Consider the following 24689-nt stretch of genomic DNA (forward strand, 5'->3'; position numbering starts at 1 on the left):
CTGGACCTGCTGCTACCCCAGGTGCCCTCACTACTATATCTGCTGCTACCCCAGGAGCCTCATTACTATATCTGCTGCTACCCCAGGTGCCCTCACTACTATATCTGCTACTACCCCAGGTTCCCTCATTACTGTACCTGCTGCTACCCCAGGTGCCCTCACTACTATACCTGCTGCTACCCTAGGTGCCATCATTACTGTACCTGCTGCTACCCCAGGTGCCCTCACTACTATATCTGCTGCTACCCCAGGTGCCCTCATTACTATACCTGCTGCTGCCTCAGGTGCCCTCATTACTATATCTGCTGCTACCCCAGGTGCCCTCATTACTATACCTGCTGCTACCCTAGGTGCCATCATTACTGTACCTGCTGCTACCCTAGGTGCCATCATTACTATATCTGCTGCTACCCCAGGTGCCCTCATTACTATATCTGCTGCTACCCCAGGTGCCCTCATTACTATACCTGCTGCTACCCTAGGTGCCATCATTACTGTACCTGCTGCTACCCTAGGTGCCATCATTACTGTACCTGCTGCTACCCCAGGTGCCCTCACTACTATATCTGCTGCTACCCCTGGTGCCCTCATTACTATACCTGCTGCTACCCCAGGTGCCATCATTACTATATCTGCTGCTACCCCAGGTGCCCTCATTACTATACCTGCTGCTGCCTCAGGTACCCTCATTACTATATCTGCTGCTACCCCAGGTGCCCTCATTACTATACCTGCTGCTACCCTAGGTGCCATCATTACTATATCTGCTGCTACCCCAGGTGCCATCATTACTGTACCTGCTGCTACCCCATGTGCCCTTGTGGCGCCCCTGAGGGTTCGACCGCCACAGGGATGCTGCACTTCTCTAGTGGAGTGTGGTATTCCTCCTCTGAGGTAAGGCCAGTGTGATAGTCGTGACCTAACCTTTTGCATCCAACACCACATTTCTCCACCAGAGGGAGCTAGTATGCACTAGGTGCTGCTCCCCTGGTTACAGGGAGACTGGGGAACACAAAGTGGTAGGAACCAGTTAGTGGGTGAGGGTGGAGAACTTACAAGTTAGTTACACTTTAGATTTCATATTTAATTCATAGCCATCTTTGATCTTGGTCTCTCTTTTAGTGGTCGTACTGTGCTGTCAGACTACTGTGTGTAATGTGACCTCCCTCCCGGAGCGCAGATCCTGTGTGGGCCTGCACCGGCAAGGGACACAGCCCTTGTACCCTGGCCTTGGGACGAGGGGCAGGTTGCAGACAAGGAATGTCTCAACCCGGCCAAGGACCAGAATCAAGAAGGCCCCGGGAGCTTTAGAGTGTGGCTCCACAGCAAATGGATCCCGGGGAGGATGCAGACGGAGCGGTGTACGCCACCTGTCCTCACCGGCCTGATATATTCAGAGGGACTCCGGCTGCAAGAGGGGTACCGGTCCCCGACACCTGACCTTGCTACTCTACGTCCTGGACGGGAAAGCCCGGTTAGGCCCAGAGGATCCCACCGGGTATCGGACGGAGCGGAGCTGCCACCCGTACCCTTGTTCTGAGAGGAGCTCAGAGGGAGACCCGGCCTATTTGCACACACACGGACAGGAAGGGAATTGGTCTGTAGTTCAGGAACACTCTGGTGTAGGGTCCCGACTGAATGCTGGACTTACTCGGGGGTTGTCGGACCCCCGTCCCTGGTGACCGCAGGACTCCGCGGGGAGCAGGGAGTCGCCTTCCTTTGCCAGCTATGTGAGTAAAGCCTTGGAAGTTCACCCCTATGGCCTCCGGACTGTTATTCCTGCGCCACACCGCACGACGCGGCCTCCGTTCTTCCTCTACTACTACTTCCCCCCATCCTCCTGTCCCTCTGCCATGAGGCCTTGCTCCGCCTGTGGGGAGCAGTGAGAACTTTGGCCGCCATGACACCAGGCCTCAGCGGACTGTAGCGGCGCTGGTGACCCTTCACCAGGCACCACAGGTGGCGTAGTCGTTAATCAGCCACTCAACCCGGACAAGCCCAAACCATCTCTTTCTAATGTGACGGCCCTGAGCATGGGTCGGGCCCGGGCCACGGCTGCACCCCATCTCTCCATCACAGGGCCCGACACCAAGTACCCCAACACCCAGGGTAAAACACGGGCTTTACGAGTAGATGCGTCACACCCTCATTACTGTACCTGCTTTGTAGTAAACTGCATTCTGTACTTCTTATATAATGGTGCCCTAACTGTGGTTACCTCCAAAATAATGGTGCTGAAACAATATTTATAGTTCTTTCCTTGCAAATAAAAGTGTCTGTCTTTGTGCTCCACATTTTAATGCCAGGGTCACATTAGCGCACCTCACATTTCAGGTCAGGAGACCCACAGTCAATCTGGGCATTGGGTCCATATACAGACCATAAAATACGCTCATGTGAACACGGCGTGATAGTGCCACCTTAGTAATAGTCCTGCCTAAGTTCCTCAACGCATTAATAGTGTCACTTTTTGCGTCGTTATAAAGAGACTATGCCTTCAACAAAGTAACAGTGCCTTCACAGTAATAATGCTCCTCTACTGCCCCTATACAATAATAGTGCCTTCTACGTGGCATCAAGAGAGTAATAGTGCCCCCTTAGTTCACAAACACAGTAATAGTGTTCTTCTTTGTTCCCCTATAGAGTAACGGTAATAATGCCCCCTTACAGTGCCTCATTAATGCCCCTGCACAGTAATAGTGCCCCCTTATAGTGCCTCATTAATGCCCCTGCTTAGTAAAAGTCCCCACACGCTGCCCCCACACTGTAACATTAAAGCTGGTATTAGTATGAAGATGATTTATGTCCAGCCCCTAAACCCCAAACCCAGCCCTGCCCATAAAGAATTGGGCAGTGGAGAAAAAATTTGTCACTGTTGGCCGTTATGGAGTAGTAGTGCCCCTAAGTAAACCCCAACTCAAAGAAAGTGTTCCTTTATGCCCTGGCACAGTAAAAGTGCCCCTTATTTAAGCTCCAACATAGTAAAAGAACCCCTTTAGTGCCCCCACATAGTAATAGTGCCCATGCTAAGTCAGCCCCAGCACTGTAAAAGCGTCCCCTCCCCAAATTTTAAATTCATTTCACCTGTTCCCACAATAATTTTTCTAAAAAAGTCAGTGCCGCCTCTAAGGCTATGTTCACACATCATAATCTTTTCAGCGTTTTTTATGCAAATTTTCAGCTGTGTTTTACAGTACCAGCAAAGTCTAGGAGGTTCCAGAAATCTCCTGCACACACCTTGGTTTTTTTGTTCAGGATTTTGTGCTTTGCAGGTTTTTTTTTGCAAGATAGGGCATGTCACTTCTTTCGGTGTTTTTTCACCCATAGGAAGTAATGGGTGGTGAAAAAAAATGCTGAAAAAATGCAGGTGTCAAGTTTTCAGCGTTTTTTTCAGCGTTTTTTGTGCCTAAGCCAGAATAAGATTTTTTTTTAGTCAACTTTATGTACATGCATAACAGAGACAAAAGGACAGTGAAAAAAACGCCGAAAAAGTGCACCCAAAAAAAAAGCAAGAAAACAGCAACAAAAATCCTGAACAACCTCCTGGCAAGAGATCAGGGTTTGCTGCAGAAAATGAACGCAGAAAAAAACATGATGTGTGAACATAGCCTTACAGTCCATGGCCTGGTCAGTGGTATGGTGCAGGCTGGCATTATTAGGGCATTGCGTCACACCAACCTGCCCGGAGGTCCCAGCGTCCCCCATTGGCTATAGACCCAAAGTTGCTTCTCAAACTCAGTTATTAGTGGCACTGCGGCCTCTTTTAGGAGCCCCCGGCTGCACCCCCCCAACCATAATGTCTGTATGTGATACGTATATACAACACACAGTGATCTGGCCTTCCACCAACCGGGTCAGGAGCATCTTCCCTTATTGACTTTAGTGACGATGCCCATGACGGCACGCTATAAAGATGGCTTTGGTTGATGCAACGAGACGGCGGTGTACCGGGGGTGCATACGATTTTTAATTCCCCATCTTACATCATCTGCAGTAGTGTTACCGTGCCAACCGTCTCCATGGTAACAGCGCACAGCACAGCCGGAGCAGGTAGAAGTAAATGATGACTGCGCTTTTACACATCCCGTGAAGGTCATCCATCACCTTCACAAGAATACTTTCCCCTTTAATAATGCCTCTCGTTATTGCCAGCCTCGTGGAAATGTTAATTAAGGCTTCTTTGTATTGCACATCTTATCATTAGCGACTAGGAATTATCCTGTTTTGCAATTAGTGACATTTTTTTTCGTGGCCTACCAAAAAAAAAAAAAAACTCCAGCTGTGTGGGCTGTGGCGTAACAGTGCTAGCGGCAACTGACTGATGTCAGTGATGCCCTCTTATTTGGAGGGCTATATGGGGGTCATTATACAATATGGAGAGCTATGTGAGGCCCATTTTACTGTATGGAGGACTATGTGGGGCCATTATTCTGCATGGAGGACTATGTGGGGCCCATTATACTGTATGGAGGACTATGTGGGGCCATTATACTGTATGGAGGACTATGCGGGGCCCATTATATTGTATGGAGGACTATGTGGGGCCATTATTCTGTATGGAGGGCTATATGGGGGTCATTATACTGTATGGAGGACTATGTGGGGCCCATTTTACTGTATGGAGGACTATGTGGGGCCATTATTCTGCATGGAGGACTATGTGGGGCCCATTATACTGTATGGAGGACTATGTGGCGCCATTATACTGTATGGAGGACTATGCGGGGCCCATTATATTGTATGGAGGACTATGTGGGGCGATTATTCTGTATAGAGGACTATGTGTAGCCCATTATTCTGTATGGAGAACTATGTGGGGCCCATTATTCTGTATGAAGGACTATGTGGGGCCCATTATACTGTATGGAGGACTATGTGGGGCCCATTATTCTGTATGGAGGACTATGTAGAGCCCATTATACTGTATGGAGGACTATGTGGGGCCCATTATTCTGTATGGAAGACTATGTGGGGCCCATTATTCTGTATGGAAGGCTATATGTGGTCATTATACTGTATGGAGGACTATGTGGAGCGATTATACTGTATGGAGGGCTATATAAGGGTCATTATACTGTATGGAGGACTATGTGGGGCCCATTATTCTGTATGAAGGGCTATATGGGGGTCATTATACTGTATGGAGGGCTATGTGGGGCCCATTATTCTGTATGGAGGCCTATATGGGGATCAATATACTGTATGGAGGACTATGTGGGGCCATTATACTGTATGGAGGACTATGTGGGGCTATTATACTGTATGGAGGACTATGTGGGGCCATTATTCTGTATGGAGGACTAGGTGGGGCCATTATTCTGTATGAAGGACTATGTGGGGCCCATTATTCAGTATGGAGGACTATGTGGGGCCCATTATTCTGTATGGAGGGCTATATGGGGGTCATTATACCGTATGGAGGACTATGTGGGGCCCATTATTCTGTATGAAGAACTATGTGGGGCCCATTATTCAGTATGGAAGACTATGTGGGGCCCATTATTCTGTTAGGAGGACTATGTGGGGCCCATTATTCAGTATGGAGGACTATGTGGGGCCCATTATTCTGTATGAAGGACTATGTGGGGCCCATTATTCAGTATGGAAGACTATGTGGGGCCCATTATTCAGTATGGAGGACTATGTGGGGCCCATTATTCTGTATGGAGGGCTATATGGGGGTCATTATACTGTATGGAGGACTATGTGGGGCCCATTATTCTGTAAGAAGGACTATGTGGGGCCCATTATTCAGTATGGAAGAATATGTGGGGCCCATTATTCAGTATGGAGGACTATGTGGGGCCCATTATTCTGTATGGAGGGATATATGGGGGTCATTATACTGTATGGAGGACTATGTGGGGCCCATTATTCTGTATGAAGGACTATGTGGGGGCCATTATTCAGTATGGAAGACTATGTGGGGTCCATTATACTGTATGGAGGACTATGTGGGGCCATTATACTGTATGGAGGGCTATATGGGGGTCATTATACTGTATGGAGGACTATGTGGGGCCATTATACTGTATGGAGGACTATGTGGGGCCATTATTCGGTATGGAAGACTATGTGGGGCCATTATTCTGTATGGAGGACTATGTGTGGCCCATTATACTGTATGGAGGACTATGTGAAGCCATTATTCTGTATGGAGGACTATGTGGGGCCCATTAAACTGTATGGAGGACTATGTGGGGCCATTATTCTGTATGTAGGACTATGTGGGGCCAGTAAACTGTATGGAGGACTATATGAGGCCCATTATACTGTATGGAGGACAATGTGGGGCCAGTATACTGTATGGAGGACTATGTGAGGCCCATTATACTGTATGGAGGACTATGTGGGGGCCATTATACTGTATGGAGGACTATGTGGGGCCCATTATACTGTATGGAGGACTATGTGGGGCCATTATTCTCTATGGAGGACTATGTGGAGCCATTATTCTGTATGGAGGACTATGTGGAGCCATTATACTGTATGGAGGACTATGTGGGGCCCATTATACTGTATGGAGGACTATGTGGAGCCATTATTCTCTATGGAGGACTATGTGGGGCCCATTATACTGTATGGAGGACTATGTGGGGCCCATTTTACTGTATGGAGGACTATGTGGGGCCATTATTCTGCATGGAGGACTATGTGGGGCCCATTATACTGTATGGAGGACTATGTGGGGCCATTATACTGTATGGAGGACTATGCGGGGCCCATTATATTGTATGGAGGACTATGTGGGGCCATTATTCTGTATGGAGGGCTATATGGGGGTCATTATACTGTATGGAGGACTATGTGGGGCCCATTTTACTGTATGGAGGACTATGTGGGGCCATTATTCTGCATGGAGGACTATGTGGGGCCCATTATACTGTATGGAGGACTATGTGGCGCCATTATACTGTATGGAGGACTATGCGGGGCCCATTATATTGTATGGAGGACTATGTGGGGCGATTATTCTGTATAGAGGACTATGTGTAGCCCATTATTCTGTATGGAGAACTATGTGGGGCCCATTATTCTGTATGAAGGACTATGTGGGGCCCATTATACTGTATGGAGGACTATGTGGGGCCCATTATTCTGTATGGAGGACTATGTAGAGCCCATTATACTGTATGGAGGACTATGTGGGGCCCATTATTCTGTATGGAAGACTATGTGGGGCCCATTATTCTGTATGGAAGGCTATATGTGGTCATTATACTGTATGGAGGACTATGTGGAGCGATTATACTGTATGGAGGGCTATATAAGGGTCATTATACTGTATGGAGGACTATGTGGGGCCCATTATTCTGTATGAAGGGCTATATGGGGGTCATTATACTGTATGGAGGGCTATGTGGGGCCCATTATTCTGTATGGAGGCCTATATGGGGATCAATATACTGTATGGAGGACTATGTGGGGCCATTATACTGTATGGAGGACTATGTGGGGCTATTATACTGTATGGAGGACTATGTGGGGCCATTATTCTGTATGGAGGACTAGGTGGGGCCATTATTCTGTATGAAGGACTATGTGGGGCCCATTATTCAGTATGGAGGACTATGTGGGGCCCATTATTCTGTATGGAGGGCTATATGGGGGTCATTATACCGTATGGAGGACTATGTGGGGCCCATTATTCTGTATGAAGAACTATGTGGGGCCCATTATTCAGTATGGAAGACTATGTGGGGCCCATTATTCTGTTAGGAGGACTATGTGGGGCCCATTATTCAGTATGGAGGACTATGTGGGGCCCATTATTCTGTATGAAGGACTATGTGGGGCCCATTATTCAGTATGGAAGACTATGTGGGGCCCATTATTCAGTATGGAGGACTATGTGGGGCCCATTATTCTGTATGGAGGGCTATATGGGGGTCATTATACTGTATGGAGGACTATGTGGGGCCCATTATTCTGTAAGAAGGACTATGTGGGGCCCATTATTCAGTATGGAAGAATATGTGGGGCCCATTATTCAGTATGGAGGACTATGTGGGGCCCATTATTCTGTATGGAGGGATATATGGGGGTCATTATACTGTATGGAGGACTATGTGGGGCCCATTATTCTGTATGAAGGACTATGTGGGGGCCATTATTCAGTATGGAAGACTATGTGGGGTCCATTATACTGTATGGAGGACTATGTGGGGCCATTATACTGTATGGAGGGCTATATGGGGGTCATTATACTGTATGGAGGACTATGTGGGGCCATTATACTGTATGGAGGACTATGTGGGGCCATTATTCGGTATGGAAGACTATGTGGGGCCATTATTCTGTATGGAGGACTATGTGTGGCCCATTATACTGTATGGAGGACTATGTGAAGCCATTATTCTGTATGGAGGACTATGTGGGGCCCATTAAACTGTATGGAGGACTATGTGGGGCCATTATTCTGTATGTAGGACTATGTGGGGCCAGTAAACTGTATGGAGGACTATATGAGGCCCATTATACTGTATGGAGGACAATGTGGGGCCAGTATACTGTATGGAGGACTATGTGAGGCCCATTATACTGTATGGAGGACTATGTGGGGGCCATTATACTGTATGGAGGACTATGTGGGGCCCATTATACTGTATGGAGGACTATGTGGGGCCATTATTCTCTATGGAGGACTATGTGGAGCCATTATTCTGTATGGAGGACTATGTGGAGCCATTATACTGTATGGAGGACTATGTGGGGCCCATTATACTGTATGGAGGACTATGTGGAGCCATTATTCTCTATGGAGGACTATGTGGGGCCCATTATACTGTATGGAGGACTATGTGGGGCCCATTTTACTGTATGGAGGACTATGTGGGGCCATTATTCTGCATGGAGGACTATGTGGGGCCCATTATACTGTATGGAGGACTATGTGGGGCCATTATACTGTATGGAGGACTATGCGGGGCCCATTATATTGTATGGAGGACTATGTGGGGCGATTATTCTGTATAGAGGACTATGTGGAGCCCATTATTCTGTATGGAGAACTATGTGGGGCCCATTATTCTGTATGGAGGACTATGTGGGGCCCATTATACTGTATGGAGGACTATGTGGGGCCCATTATTCTGTATGGAGAACTATGTAGAGCCCATAATACTGTATGGAGGACAATGTGGGGCCCATTATTCTGTATGGAGGACTATGTGGGGCCCATTATTCTGTATGGAGGACTATGTGGGGCCCATTATTCTGTATGGAGGACTATGTTGGGCCCATTATTCTGTATGGAGGACTATGTGGGGCACATTATTCTGTATGGAGGACTATGTGGGGCCCATTATTCTGTGTGGAGGATTATGTGGGGCACATTATTCTGTATGGAGGACTATGTGGGGTCATTATTCTGTATGGAGGACTATGTGGGGCCCATTATTCCGTATGGAGGACTATGTGGGGCCCATTATACTGTATGGAGGACTATGTGGGGCCCATTATACTGTATGTAGGACTATGTGGGGTCATTATTCTGTATGGAGGACTATGTGGGGCCCATTATTCTGTATGGAGGGCTATATGGGGGTCATTATACTGTATGGAGGACTATGTGGGGCCCATTATTCTGTATGAAGGGCTATATGGGGGTCATTATACTGTATGGAGGGCTATGTGGGGCCCATTATTCTGTATGGAGGGCTATATGGATGGTCATTATACTGTATGGAGGACTATGTAGGGCCATTATACTGTATGGAGGGCTATATGGGGGTCATTATACTATATGGAGGACTATGTGGGGCCATTATACTGTATAGAGGGCTATATTGGGGTCATTATACTGTATGGAGGACTATGTGGGGCCATTATTCTGTATGGAGGACTATGTGGGGCCATTATACTGTATGGAGGACTATGTGAGGCCTAGTATTCTGTATGGATGACTATGTGGGCCCATTATACTGTATGGAGGACTATGTGGGGCCCATTTTACTGTATGGAGGACTATGTGTGGCCATTATTCTGCATGGAGGACTATGTGGGGCCCATTATACTGTATGGAGGACTATGTGGGGCCATTATACTGTATGGAGGACTATGCGGGGCCCATTATATTGTATGGAGGACTATGTGGGGCGATTATTCTGTATAGAGGACTATGTGGAGCCCATTATTCTGTATGGAGAACTATGTGGGGCCCATTATTCTGTATGGAGGACTATGTGGGGCCCATTATACTGTATGGAGGACTATGTGGGGCCCATTATTCTGTATGGAGGACTATGTAGAGCCCATAATACTGTATGGAGGACAATGTGGGGCCCATTATTCTGTATGGAGGACTATGTGGGGCCCATTATTCTGTATGGAGGACTATGTGGGGCCCATTATTCTGTATGGAGGACTATGTTGGGCCCATTATTCTGTATGGAGGACTATGTGGGGCACATTATTCTGTATGGAGGACTATGTGGGGCCCATTATTCTGTGTGGAGGATTATGTGGGGCACATTATTCTGTATGGAGGACTATGTGGGGTCATTATTCTGTATGGAGGACTATGTGGGGCCCATTATTCCGTATGGAGGACTATGTGGGGCCCATTATACTGTATGGAGGACTATGTGGGGCCCATTATACTGTATGTAGGACTATGTGGGGTCATTATTCTGTATGGAGGACTATGTGGGGCCCATTATTCTGTATGGAGGGCTATATGGGGGTCATTATACTGTATGGAGGACTATGTGGGGCCCATTATTCTGTATGAAGGGCTATATGGGGGTCATTATACTGTATGGAGGGCTATGTGGGGCCCATTATTCTGTATGGAGGGCTATATGGATGGTCATTATACTGTATGGAGGACTATGTAGGGCCATTATACTGTATGGAGGGCTATATGGGGGTCATTATACTATATGGAGGACTATGTGGGGCCATTATACTGTATAGAGGGCTATATTGGGGTCATTATACTGTATGGAGGACTATGTGGGGCCATTATTCTGTATGGAGGACTATGTGGGGCCATTATACTGTATGGAGGACTATGTGAGGCCTAGTATTCTGTATGGATGACTATGTGGGCCCATTATACTGTATGGAGGACTATGTGGGGCCCATTTTACTGTATGGAGGACTATGTGTGGCCATTATTCTGCATGGAGGACTATGTGGGGCCCATTATACTGTATGGAGGACTAAGTGGGGCCATTATACTGTATGGAGGACTATGCGGGGCCCATTATATTGTATGGAGGACTATGTGTGGCCATTATTCTGCATGGAGGACTATGTAGAGCCCATAATACTGTATGGAGGACAATGTGGGGCCCATTATTCTGTATGGAGGACTATGTGGGGCCCATTATTCTGTATGGAGGACTATGTGGGGCCCATTATTCTGTATGGAGGACTATGTTGGGCCCATTATTCTGTATGGAGGACTATGTGGGGCACATTATTCTGTATGGAGGACTATGTGGGGCCCATTATTCTGTGTGGAGGATTATGTGGGGCACATTATTCTGTATGGAGGACTATGTGGGGTCATTATTCTGTATGGAGGACTATGTGGGGCCCATTATTCCGTATGGAGGACTATGTGGGGCCCATTATACTGTATGGAGGACTATGTGGGGCCCATTATACTGTATGTAGGACTATGTGGGGTCATTATTCTGTATGGAGGACTATGTGGGACCCATTATTCTGTATGGAGGGCTATATGGGGGTCATTATACTGTATGGAGGACTATGTGGGGCCCATTATTCTGTATGAAGGGCTATATGGGGGTCATTATACTGTATGGAGGGCTATGTGGGGCCCATTATTCTGTATGGAGGGCTATATGGATGGTCATTATACTGTATGGAGGACTATGTAGGGCCATTATACTGTATGGAGGGCTATATGGGGGTCATTATACTATATGGAGGACTATGTGGGGCCATTATACTGTATAGAGGGCTATATGGGGGTCATTATACTGTATGGAGGACTATGTGGGGCCATTATTCTGTATGGAGGACTATGTGGGGCCATTATACTGTATGGAGGACTATGTGAGGCCTAGTATTCTGTATGGATGACTATGTGGGGCCATTATACTGTATGGAGGACTATGTGGGGTCCATTATACTGTATGGAGGACTATGTGGGGCCATTATACTGTATGGACGACTATGTGGGGCCCATTATTCTGTATGGAGGACTACTTTATGTGGGGCCCATTATCCTGTATGTAGGACTATGTGGGGTCATTATTCTGTATGGAGGGCTATATGGGGGTCATTATAATGTATGGAGGACTATATGGGATCTTTATACTGTATGGAGGGCTATGTGGGGCCCATTATTCTGTATGGAGGACTATGTGGGGCCCATTATTCTGTATGGAGGACTACGTGGGACCATTATACTGTATGGAGGACTATATGGGGCCATTATACTGTATGGAGGGCTATATGGGGTCATTATACTGTATGGAGGACCATGTGGGGCCCATTATACTGTATTTAGGACTATGTGGGGTCATTATTCTGTATGGAGGACTATGTGGGGCCCATTATTCAGTATGGAGGGCTATATGGGGGTCATTATACTGTATGGAGGACTATGTGGGGCCCATTATTCTGTATGGAGGGCTATATGGGGGTCATTATACTGTATGGACGACTATGTGGAGCCATTATACTGTATGGAGGGCTATATGGGGGTCTTTATACTGTATGGAGGGCTATGTGGGATCCATTATTCTGTATGGAGGGCTATATGGGGGTCATTATACTGTATGGAGGACTATGTGGGGCCATTATACTGTATGGAGGACTATATGGGGCCTTTATATTGTATGGAGGGCTATATGGGGTCATTTTACTGTATGGAGGACTATGTGGGGCTCATTATTGCATGGAAGACTATGTGGGGCCCATTATTCCGTATGCAGGACTATGTGGGGCCCATTATACTGTATGGAGTACTATGTGGTGCACATTATACTTATGTAGGACTATGTGGGGTCATTATTCTGTATGGAGGACTATGTGGGGCCCATTATTCTGTATGGAGGGCTATATGGGGGTCATGATACTGTATGGGAGGACTATGTGGAGCCATTATACTGTATGGAGGGCTATATGGGGGTCATTATACTGTATGGAGGACTATGTGGGGCCCATTATTCTGTATGGAAGGCTCTATGTGGTCATTATACTGTATGGAGGACTATGTGGAGCGATTATACTGTATGGAGGGCTATATGGGGGTCATTATACTGTATGGAGGACTATGTGGGGCCCATTATTCTGTATGAAGGGCTATATGGGGGTCATTATACTGTATGGAGGGCTATGTGGGGCCCATTATTCTGTATGGAGGCCTATATGGGGATCAATATACTGTATGGAGGACTATGTGGGGCCATTATACTGCATGGAGGACTATGTGGGGCTATTATACTGTATGGAGGACTATGTGGGGCCATTATTCTGTATGGAGGACTAGGTGGGGCCATTATTCTGTATGAAGGACTATGTGGGGCCCATTATTCAGTATGGAGGACTATGTGGGGCCAATTATTCTGTATGGAGGGCTATATGGGGGTCATTATACCGTATGGAGGACTATGTGGGGCCCATTATTCTGTATGAAGGACTATGTGGGGCCCATTATTCAGTATGGAAGACTATGTGGGGCCCATTATTCTGTTAGGAGGACTATGTGGGGCCCATTATTCAGTATGGAGGACTATGTGGGGCCCATTATTCTGTATGAAGGACTATGCGTGGCCCATTATTCAGTATGGAAGACTATGTGGGGCCCATTATTCAGTATGGAGGACTATGTGGGGCTCATTATTCTGTATGGAGGGCTATATGGGGGTCATTATACTGTATGGAGGACTATGTGGGGCCCATTATTCTGTATGAAGGACTATGTGGGGCCCATTATTCAGTATGGAAGAATATGTGGGGCCCATTATTCAGTATGGAGGACTATGTGGGACCCATTATTCTGTATGGAGGGATATATGGGGGTCATTATACTGTATGGAGGACTATGTGGGGCCCATTATTCTGTATGAAGGACTATGTGGGGCCCATTATTCAGTATGGAAGACTATGTGGGGTCCATTATACTGTAGGAGGACTATGTGGGGCCATTATACTGTATGGAGGGCTATATGGGGGTCATGATACTGTATGGGAGGACTATGTGGAGCCATTATACTGTATGGAGGGCTATATGGGGGTCATTATACTGTATGGAGGACTATGTGGGGCCCATTATTCTGTATGGAAGGCTATATGTGGTCATTATACTGTATGGAGGACTATGTGGAGCGATTATACTGTATGGAGGGCTATATGGGGGTCATTATACTGTATGGAGGACTATGTGGGGCCCATTATTCTGTATGAAGGGCTATATGGGGGTCATTATACTGTATGGAGGACTATGTGGGGCCATTATACTGTATGGAGGACTATATGGGGCCTTTATATTGTATGGAGGGCTATATGGGGTCATTTTACTGTATGGAGGACTATGTGGGGCTCATTATTGCATGGAAGACTATGTGGGGCCCATTATTCCGTATGCAGGACTATGTGGGGCCCATTATACTGTATGGAGTACTATGTGGTGCACATTATACTTATGTAGGACTATGTGGGGTCATTATTCTGTATGGAGGACTATGTGGGGCCCATTATTCTGTATGGAGGGCTATATGGGGGTCATGATACTGTATGGGAGGACTATGTGGAGCCATTATACTGTATGGAGGGCTATATGGGGGTCATTATACTGTATGGAGGACTATGTGGGGCCCATTATTCTGTATGGAAGGCTCTATGTGGTTATTATACTGTATGGAGGACTATGTGGAGCGATTATACTGTATGGAGGGCTATATGGGGGTCATTATACTGTATGGAGGACTATGTGGGGCCCATTATTCTGTATGAAGGGCTATATGGGGGTCATTATACTGTATGGAGGGCTATGTGGGGCCCATTATTCTGTATGGAGGCCTATATGGGGATCAATATACTGTATGGAGGACTATGTGGGGCCATTATACTGCATGGAGGACTATGTGGGGCTATTATACTGTATGGAGGACTATGTGGGGCCATTATTCTGTATGGAGGACTAGGTGGGGCCATTATTCTGTATGAAGGACTATGTGGGGCCCATTATTCAGTATGGAGGACTATGTGGGGCCAATTATTCTGTATGGAGGGCTACATGGGGGTCATTATACCGTATGGAGGACTATGTGGGGCCCATTATTCTGTATGAAGGACTATGTGGGGCCCATTATTCAGTATGGAAGACTATGTGGGGCCCATTATTCTGTTAGGAGGACTATGTGGGGCCCATTATTCAGTATGGAGGACTATGTGGGGCCCATTATTCTGTATGAAGGACTATGCGTGGCCCATTATTCAGTATGGAAGACTATGTGGGGCCCATTATTCAGTATGGAGGACTATGTGGGGCCCATTATTCTGTATGGAGGGCTATATGGGGGTCATTATACTGTATGGAGGACTATGTGGGGCCCATTATTCTGTATGAAGGACTATGTGGGGCCCATTATTCAGTATGGAAGAATATGTGGGGCCCATTATTCAGTATGGAGGACTATGTGGGGCCCATTATTCTGTATGGAGGGATATATGGGGGTCATTATACTGTATGGAGGACTATGTGGGGCCCATTATTCTGTATGAAGGACTATGTGGGGCCCATTATTCAGTATGGAAGACTATGTGGGGTCCATTATACTGTAGGAGGACTATGTGGGGCCATTATACTGTATGGAGGGCTATATGGGGGTCATGATACTGTATGGGAGGACTATGTGGAGCCATTATACTGTATGGAGGGCTATATGGGGGTCATTATACTGTATGGAGGACTATGTGGGGCCCATTATTCTGTATGGAAGGCTATATGTGGTCATTATACTGTATGGAGGACTATGTGGAGCGATTATACTGTATGGAGGGCTATATGGGGGTCATTATACTGTTTGGAGGACTATGTGGGGCCATTATTCTGTATGAAGGGCTATATGGGGGTCATTATACTGTATGGAGGGCTATGTGGGGCCCATTATTCTGTATGGAGGCCTATATGGGGATCAATATACTGTATGGAGGACTATGTGGGGCCATTATACTGCATGGAGGACTATGTGGGGCTATTATACTGTATGGAGGACTATGTGGGGCCATTATTCTGTATGGAGGACTAGGTGGGGCCATTATTCTGTATGAAGGACTATGTGGGGCCCATTGTTCAGTATGGAGGACTATGTGGGGCCAATTATTCTGTATGGAGGGCTATATGGGGGTCATTATACCGTATGGAGGACTATGTGGGGCCCATTATTCTGTATGAAGGACTATGTGGGGCCCATTATTCAGCATGGAAGACTATGTGGGGCCCATTATTCTGTTAGGAGGACTATGTGGGGCCCATTATTCAGTATGGAGGACTATGTGGGGCCCATTATTCTGTATGAAGGACTATGTGGGGCCCATTATTCAGTATGGAAGAATATGTGGGGCCCATTATTCAGTATGGAGGACTATGTGGGGCCCATTATTCTGTATGGAGGGATATATGGGGGTCATTATACTGTATGGAGGACTATGTGGGGCCCATTATTCTGTATGAAGGACTATGTGGGGCCCATTATTCAGTATGGAAGACTATGTGGGGTCCATTATACTGTATGGAGGACTATGTGGGGCCATTATACTGTATGGAGGGCTATATGGGGGTCATTATACTGTATGGAGGACTATGTGGGGCCATTATACTGTATGGAGGACTATGTGGGGCCATTATTCGGTATGGAGGACTATGTGGGGCCATTATTCTGTATGGAGGACTATGTGTGGCCCATTATACTGTATGGAGGACTATGTGGGGCCATTATTCTGTATGGAGGACTATGTGGGGCCCATTAAACTGTATGGAGGACTATGTGGGGCCATTATTCTGTATGTAGGACTATATGGGGCCAGTATACTGTATGGAGGACTATGTGAGGCCCATTATACTATATGGAGGACTATGTGGGGCCAGTATACTGTATGGAGGACTATGTGAGGTCCATTATACTGTATGGAGGACTATGTGGGGCCCATTATACTGTATGGAGGACTATGTGGGGCCATTATTCTCTATGGAGGACTATGTGGGGCCCATTATACTGTATGGAGGACTATGTGGGGCCCATTATACTGTATGGAGGACTATGTGGGGCCATTATTCTGCATGGAGGACTATGTGGGGCCCATTATACTGTATGGAGGACTATGTGGGGCCATTATTCTGCATGGAGGACTATGTGGGGCCCATTATACTGTATGGAGGACTATGTGGGGCCATTATTCTGTATGTAGTACTATGTGGGGCCCATTTTTCTGTATGGAGGACTATGTGGGGCCCATTATTCCGTATGGAGGACTATGTGGGGCCCATTATACTGTATGGAGGACTATTTGGGGCCCATTATACTGTATGTAGGACTATGTGGGGTCATTATTCTGTATGGAGGACTATGTGGGGCCCATTATTCTGTATGGAGGGCTATATGGGGGTCATTATACTGTATGGAGGACTATGTGGGGCCCATTATTCTGTATGAAGGGCTATATGGGGGTCATTATACTGTATGGAGGGCTATGTGGGGCCCATTATTCTGTATGGAGGGCTATATGGATGGTCATTATACTGTATGGAGGACTATGTAGGGCCATTATACTGTATGGAGGGCTATATGGGGTCATTATACTATATGGAGGACTATGTGGGGCCATTATACTGTATAGAGGGCTATATTGGGGTCATTATACTGTATGGAGGACTATGTGGGGCCATTATTCTGTATGGAGGACTATGTGGGGCCATTATACTGTATGGAGGACTATGTGAGGCCTAGTATTCTGTATGGATGACTATGTGGGCCCATTATACTGTATGGAGGACTATGTGGGGCCCATTTTACTGTATGGAGGACTATGTGTGGCCATTATTCTGCATGGAGGACTATGTGGGGCCCATTATACTGTATGGAGGACTAAGTGGGGCCATTATACTGTATGGAGGACTATGCGGGGCCCATTATATTGTATGGAGGACTATGTGGGGCGATTATTCTGTATAGAGGACTATGTGGAGCCCATTATTCTGTATGGAGAACTATGTGGGGCCCATTATTCTGTATGGAGGACTATGTGGGGCCCATTATACTGTATGAAGGACTATGTAGGGCCCATTATTCTGTATGGAGGACTATGTAGAGCCCATAATACTGTATGGAGGACAATGTGGGGCCCATTATTCTGTATGGAGGACTATGTGGGGCCCATTATTCTGTATGGAGGACTATGTGGGGCCCATTATTCTGTATGGAGGACTATGTTGGGCCCATTATTCTGTATGGAGGACTATGTGGGGCACATTATTCTGTATGGAGGACTATGTGGGGCCCATTATTCTGTGTGGAGGATTATGTGGGGCACATTATTCTGTATGGAGGACTATGTGGGGTCATTATTCTGTATGGAGGACTATGTGGGGCCCATTATTCCGTATGGAGGACTATGTGGGGCCCATTATACTGTATGGAGGACTATGTGGGGCCCATTATACTGTATGTAGGACTATGTGGGGTCATTATTCTGTATGGAGGACTATGTGGGACCCATTATTCTGTATGGAGGGCTATATGGGGGTCATTATACTGTATGGAGGACTATGTGGGGCCCATTATTCTGTATGAAGGGCTATATGGGGGTCATTATACTGTATGGAGGGCTATGTGGGGCCCATTATTCTGTATGGAGGGCTATATGGATGGTCATTATACTGTATGGAGGACTATGTAGGGCCATTATACTGTATGGAGGGCTATATGGGGGTCATTATACTATATGGAGGACTATGTGGGGCCATTATACTGTATAGAGGGCTATATGGGGGTCATTATACTGTATGGAGGACTATGTGGGGCCATTATTCTGTATGGAGGACTATGTGGAGCCATTATACTGTATGGAGGACTATGTGAGGCCTAGTATTCTGTATGGATGACTATGTGGGGCCATTATACTGTATGGAGGACTATGTGGGGTCCATTATACTGTATGGAGGACTATGTGGGGCCATTATACTGTATGGACGACTATGTGGGGCCCATTATTCTGTATGGAGGACTACTTTATGTGGGGCCCATTATCCTGTATGTAGGACTATGTGGGGTCATTATTCTGTATGGAGGGCTATATGGGGGTCATTATAATGTATGGAGGACTATATGGGATCTTTATACTGTATGGAGGGCTATGTGGGGCCCATTATTCTGTATGGAGGACTATGTGGGGCCCATTATTCTGTATGGAGGACTACGTGGGACCATTATACTGTATGGAGGACTATATGGGGCCATTATACTGTATGGAGGGCTATATGGGGTCATTATACTGTATGGAGGACCATGTGGGGCCCATTATACTGTATTTAGGACTATGTGGGGTCATTATTCTGTATGGAGGACTATGTGGGGCCCATTATTCAGTATGGAGGGCTATATGGGGGTCATTATACTGTATGGAGGACTATGTGGGGCCCATTATTCTGTATGGAGGGCTATATGGGGGTCATTATACTGTATGGACGACTATGTGGAGCCATTATACTGTATGGAGGGCTATATGGGGGTCTTTATACTGTATGGAGGGCTATGTGGGATCCATTATTCTGTATGGAGGGCTATATGGGGGTCATTATACTGTATGGAGGACTATGTGGGGCCATTATACTGTATGGAGGACTATATGGGGCCTTTATATTGTATGGAGGGCTATATGGGGTCATTTTACTGTATGGAGGACTATGTGGGGCTCATTATTGCATGGAAGACTATGTGGGGCCCATTATTCCGTATGCAGGACTATGTGGGGCCCATTATACTGTATGGAGTACTATGTGGTGCAGATTATACTTATGTAGGACTATGTGGGGTCATTATTCTGTATGGAGGACTATGTGGGGCCCATTATTCTGTATGGAGGGCTATATGGGGGTCATGATACTGTATGGGAGGACTATGTGGAGCCATTATACTGTATGGAGGGCTATATGGGGGTCATTATACTGTATGGAGGACTATGTGGGGCCCATTATTCTGTATGGAAGGCTCTATGTGGTCATTATACTGTATGGAGGACTATGTGGAGCGATTATACTGTATGGAGGGCTATATGGGGGTCATTATACTGTATGGAGGACTATGTGGGGCCCATTATTCTGTATGAAGGGCTATATGGGGGTCATTATACTGTATGGAGGGCTATGTGGGGCCCATTATTCTGTATGGAGGCCTATATGGGGATCAATATACTGTATGGAGGACTATGTGGGGCCATTATACTGCATGGAGGACTATGTGGGGCTATTATACTGTATGGAGGACTATGTGGGGCCATTATTCTGTATGGAGGACTAGGTGGGGCCATTATTCTGTATGAAGGACTATGTGGGGCCCATTATTCAGTATGGAGGACTATGTGGGGCCAATTATTCTGTATGGAGGGCTATATGGGGGTCATTATACCGTATGGAGGACTATGTGGGGCCCATTATTCTGTATGAAGGACTATGTGGGGCCCATTATTCAGTATGGAAGACTATGTGGGGCCCATTATTCTGTTAGGAGGACTATGTGGGGCCCATTATTCAGTATGGAGGACTATGTGGGGCCCATTATTCTGTATGAAGGACTATGCGTGGCCCATTATTCAGTATGGAAGACTATGTGGGGCCCATTATTCAGTATGGAGGACTATGTGGGGCTCATTATTCTGTATGGAGGGCTATATGGGGGTCATTATACTGTATGGAGGACTATGTGGGGCCCATTATTCTGTATGAAGGACTATGTGGGGCCCATTATTCAGTATGGAAGAATATGTGGGGCCCATTATTCAGTATGGAGGACTATGTGGGGCCCATTATTCTGTATGGAGGGATATATGGGGGTCATTATACTGTATGGAGGACTATGTGGGGCCCATTATTCTGTATGAAGGACTATGTGGGGCCCATTATTCAGTATGGAAGACTATGTGGGGTCCATTATACTGTAGGAGGACTATGTGGGGCCATTATACTGTATGGAGGGCTATATGGGGGTCATGATACTGTATGGGAGGACTATGTGGAGCCATTATACTGTATGGAGGGCTATGTGGGGGTCATTATACTGTATGGAGGACTATGTGGGGCCCATTATTCTGTATGGAAGGCTATATGTGGTCATTATACTGTATGGAGGACTATGTGGAGCGATTATACTGTATGGAGGGCTATATGGGGGTCATTATACTGTATGGAGGACTATGTGGGGCCCATTATTCTGTATGAAGGGCTATATGGGGGTCATTATACTGTATGGAGGACTATGTGGGGCCATTATACTGTATGGAGGACTATATGGGGCCTTTATATTGTATGGAGGGCTATATGGGGTCATTTTACTGTATGGAGGACTATGTGGGGCTCATTATTGCATGGAAGACTATGTGGGGCCCATTATTCCGTATGCAGGACTATGTGGGGCCCATTATACTGTATGGAGTACTATGTGGTGCACATTATACTTATGTAGGACTATGTGGGGTCATTATTCTGTATGGAGGACTATGTGGGGCCCATTATTCTGTATGGAGGGCTATATGGGGGTCATGATACTGTATGGGAGGACTATGTGGAGCCATTATACTGTATGGAGGGCTATATGGGGGTCATTATACTGTATGGAGGACTATGTGGGGCCCATTATTCTGTATGGAAGGCTCTATGTGGTCATTATACTGTATGGAGGACTATGTGGAGCGATTATACTGTATGGAGGGCTATATGGGGGTCATTATACTGTATGGAGGACTATGTGGGGCCCATTATTCTGTATGAAGGGCTATATGGGGGTCATTATACTGTATGGAGGGCTATGTGGGGCCCATTATTCTGTATGGAGGCCTATATGGGGATCAATATACTGTATGGAGGACTATGTGGGGCCATTATACTGCATGGAGGACTATGTGGGGCTATTATACTGTATGGAGGACTATGTGGGGCCATTATTCTGTATGGAGGACTAGGTGGGGCCATTATTCTGTATGAAGGACTATGTGGGGCCCATTATTCAGTATGGAGGACTATGTGGGGCCAATTATTCTGTATGGAGGGCTATATGGGGGTCATTATACCGTATGGAGGACTATGTGGGGCCCATTATTCTGTATGAAGGACTATGTGGGGCCCATTATTCAGTATGGAAGACTATGTGGGGCCCATTATTCTGTTAGGAGGACTATGTGGGGCCCATTATTCAGTATGGAGGACTATGTGGGGCCCATTATTCTGTATGAAGGACTATGCTTGGCCCATTATTCAGTATGGAAGACTATGTGGGGCCCATTATTCAGTATGGAGGACTATGTGGGGCCCATTATTCTGTATGGAGGGCTATATGGGGGTCATTATACTGTATGGAGGACTATGTGGGGCCCATTATTCTGTATGAAGGACTATGTGGGGCCCATTATTCAGTATGGAAGAATATGTGGGGCCCATTATTCAGTATGGAGGACTATGTGGGGCCCATTATTCTGTATGGAGGGATATATGGGGGTCATTATACTGTATGGAGGACTATGTGGGGCCCATTATTCTGTATGAAGGACTATGTGGGGCCCATTATTCAGTATGGAAGACTATGTGGGGTCCATTATACTGTAGGAGGACTATGTGGGGCCATTATACTGTATGGAGGGCTATATGGGGGTCATGATACTGTATGGGAGGACTATGTGGAGCCATTATACTGTATGGAGGGCTATATGGGGGTCATTATACTGTATGGAGGACTATGTGGGGCCCATTATTCTGTATGGAAGGCTATATGTGGTCATTATACTGTATGGAGGACTATGTGGAGCGATTATACTGTATGGAGGGCTATATGGGGGTCATTATACTGTTTGGAGGACTATGTGGGGCCCATTATTCTGTATGAAGGGCTATATGGGGGTCATTATACTGTATGGAGGGCTATGTGGGGCCCATTATTCTGTATGGAGGCCTATATGGGGATCAATATACTGTATGGAGGACTATGTGGGGCCATTATACTGCATGGAGGACTATGTGGGGCTATTATACTGTATGGAGGACTATGTGGGGCCATTATTCTGTATGGAGGACTAGGTGGGGCCATTATTCTGTATGAAGGACTATGTGGGGCCCATTATTCAGTATGGAGGACTATGTGGGGCCAATTATTCTGTATGGAGGGCTATATGGGGGTCATTATACCGTATGGAGGACTATGTGGGGCCCATTATTCTGTATGAAGGACTATGTGGGGCCCATTATTCAGTATGGAAGACTATGTGGGGCCCATTATTCTGTTAGGAGGACTATGTGGGGCCCATTATTCAGTATGGAGGACTATGTGGGGCCCATTATTCTGTATGAAGGACTATGTGTGACCCATTATTCAGTATGGAAGACTATGTGGGGCCCATTATTCAGTATGGAGGACTATGTGGGGCCCATTATTCTGTATGGAGGGCTATATGGGGGTCATTATACTGTATGGAGGACTATGTGGGGCCCATTATTCTGTATGAAGGACTATGTGGGGCCCATTATTCAGTATGGAAGAATATGTGGGGCCCATTATTCAGTATGGAGGACTATGTGGGGCCCATTATTCTGTATGGAGGGATATATGGGGGTCATTATACTGTATGGAGGACTATGTGGGGCCCATTATTCTGTATGAAGGACTATGTGGGGCCCATTATTCAGAATGGAAGACTATGTGGGGTCCATTATACTGTATGGAGGACTATGTGGGGCCATTATACTGTATGGAGGGCTATATGGGGGTCATTATACTGTATGGAGGACTATGTGGGGCCATTATACTGTATGGAGGACTATGTGGGGCCATTATTCGGTATGGAGGACTATGTGGGGCCATTATTCTGTATGGAGGACTATGTGTGGCCCATTATACTGTATGGAGGACTATGTGGGGCCATTATTCTGTATGGAGGACTATGTGGGGCCCATTAAACTGTATGGAGGACTATGTGGGGCCATTATTCTGTATGTAGGACTATATGGGGCCAGTATACTGTATGGAGGACTATGTGAGGCCCATTATACTATATGGAGGACTATGTGGGGCCAGTATACTGTATGGAGGACTATGTGAGGTCCATTATACTGTATGGAGGACTATGTGGGGCCCATTATACTGTATGGAGGACTATGTGGGGCCATTATTCTCTATGGAGGACTATGTGGGGCCCATTATACTGTATGGAGGACTATGTGGGGCCCATTATACTGTATGGAGGACTATGTGGGGCCATTATTCTGCATGGAGGACTATGTGGGGCCCATTATACTGTATGGAGGACTATGTGGGGCCATTATTCTGCATGGAGGACTATGTGGGGCCCATTATACTGTATGGAGGACTATGTGGGGCCATTATTCTGCATGGAGGACTATGTGGGGCCCATTATACTGTATGGAGGACTATGTGGGGCCATTATTCTGTATGTAGTACTATGTGGGGCCCATTTTTCTGTATGGAGGACTATGTGGGGCCCAT

At 46.5% G+C, this 24689-nt stretch overlaps 1 protein-coding gene across 3 annotated transcripts in view; it reads right to left on the minus strand.

Moving 5' to 3' along the window:
- L1CAM (L1 cell adhesion molecule) overlaps nt 1-24689 on the minus strand; it is a 242046-nt gene that overhangs the window by 53507 nt on the left and 163850 nt on the right. The gene's annotated exons all lie outside the window — the stretch shown is intronic.

Source organism: Phyllobates terribilis, unplaced genomic scaffold (assembly GCF_046119375.1).
Source record: "Phyllobates terribilis strain yellow unplaced genomic scaffold, ASM4611937v1 Scaffold_7__3_contigs__length_470593459, whole genome shotgun sequence".
NCBI classification, from domain to species: Eukaryota; Metazoa; Chordata; class Amphibia; order Anura; family Dendrobatidae; genus Phyllobates; species Phyllobates terribilis.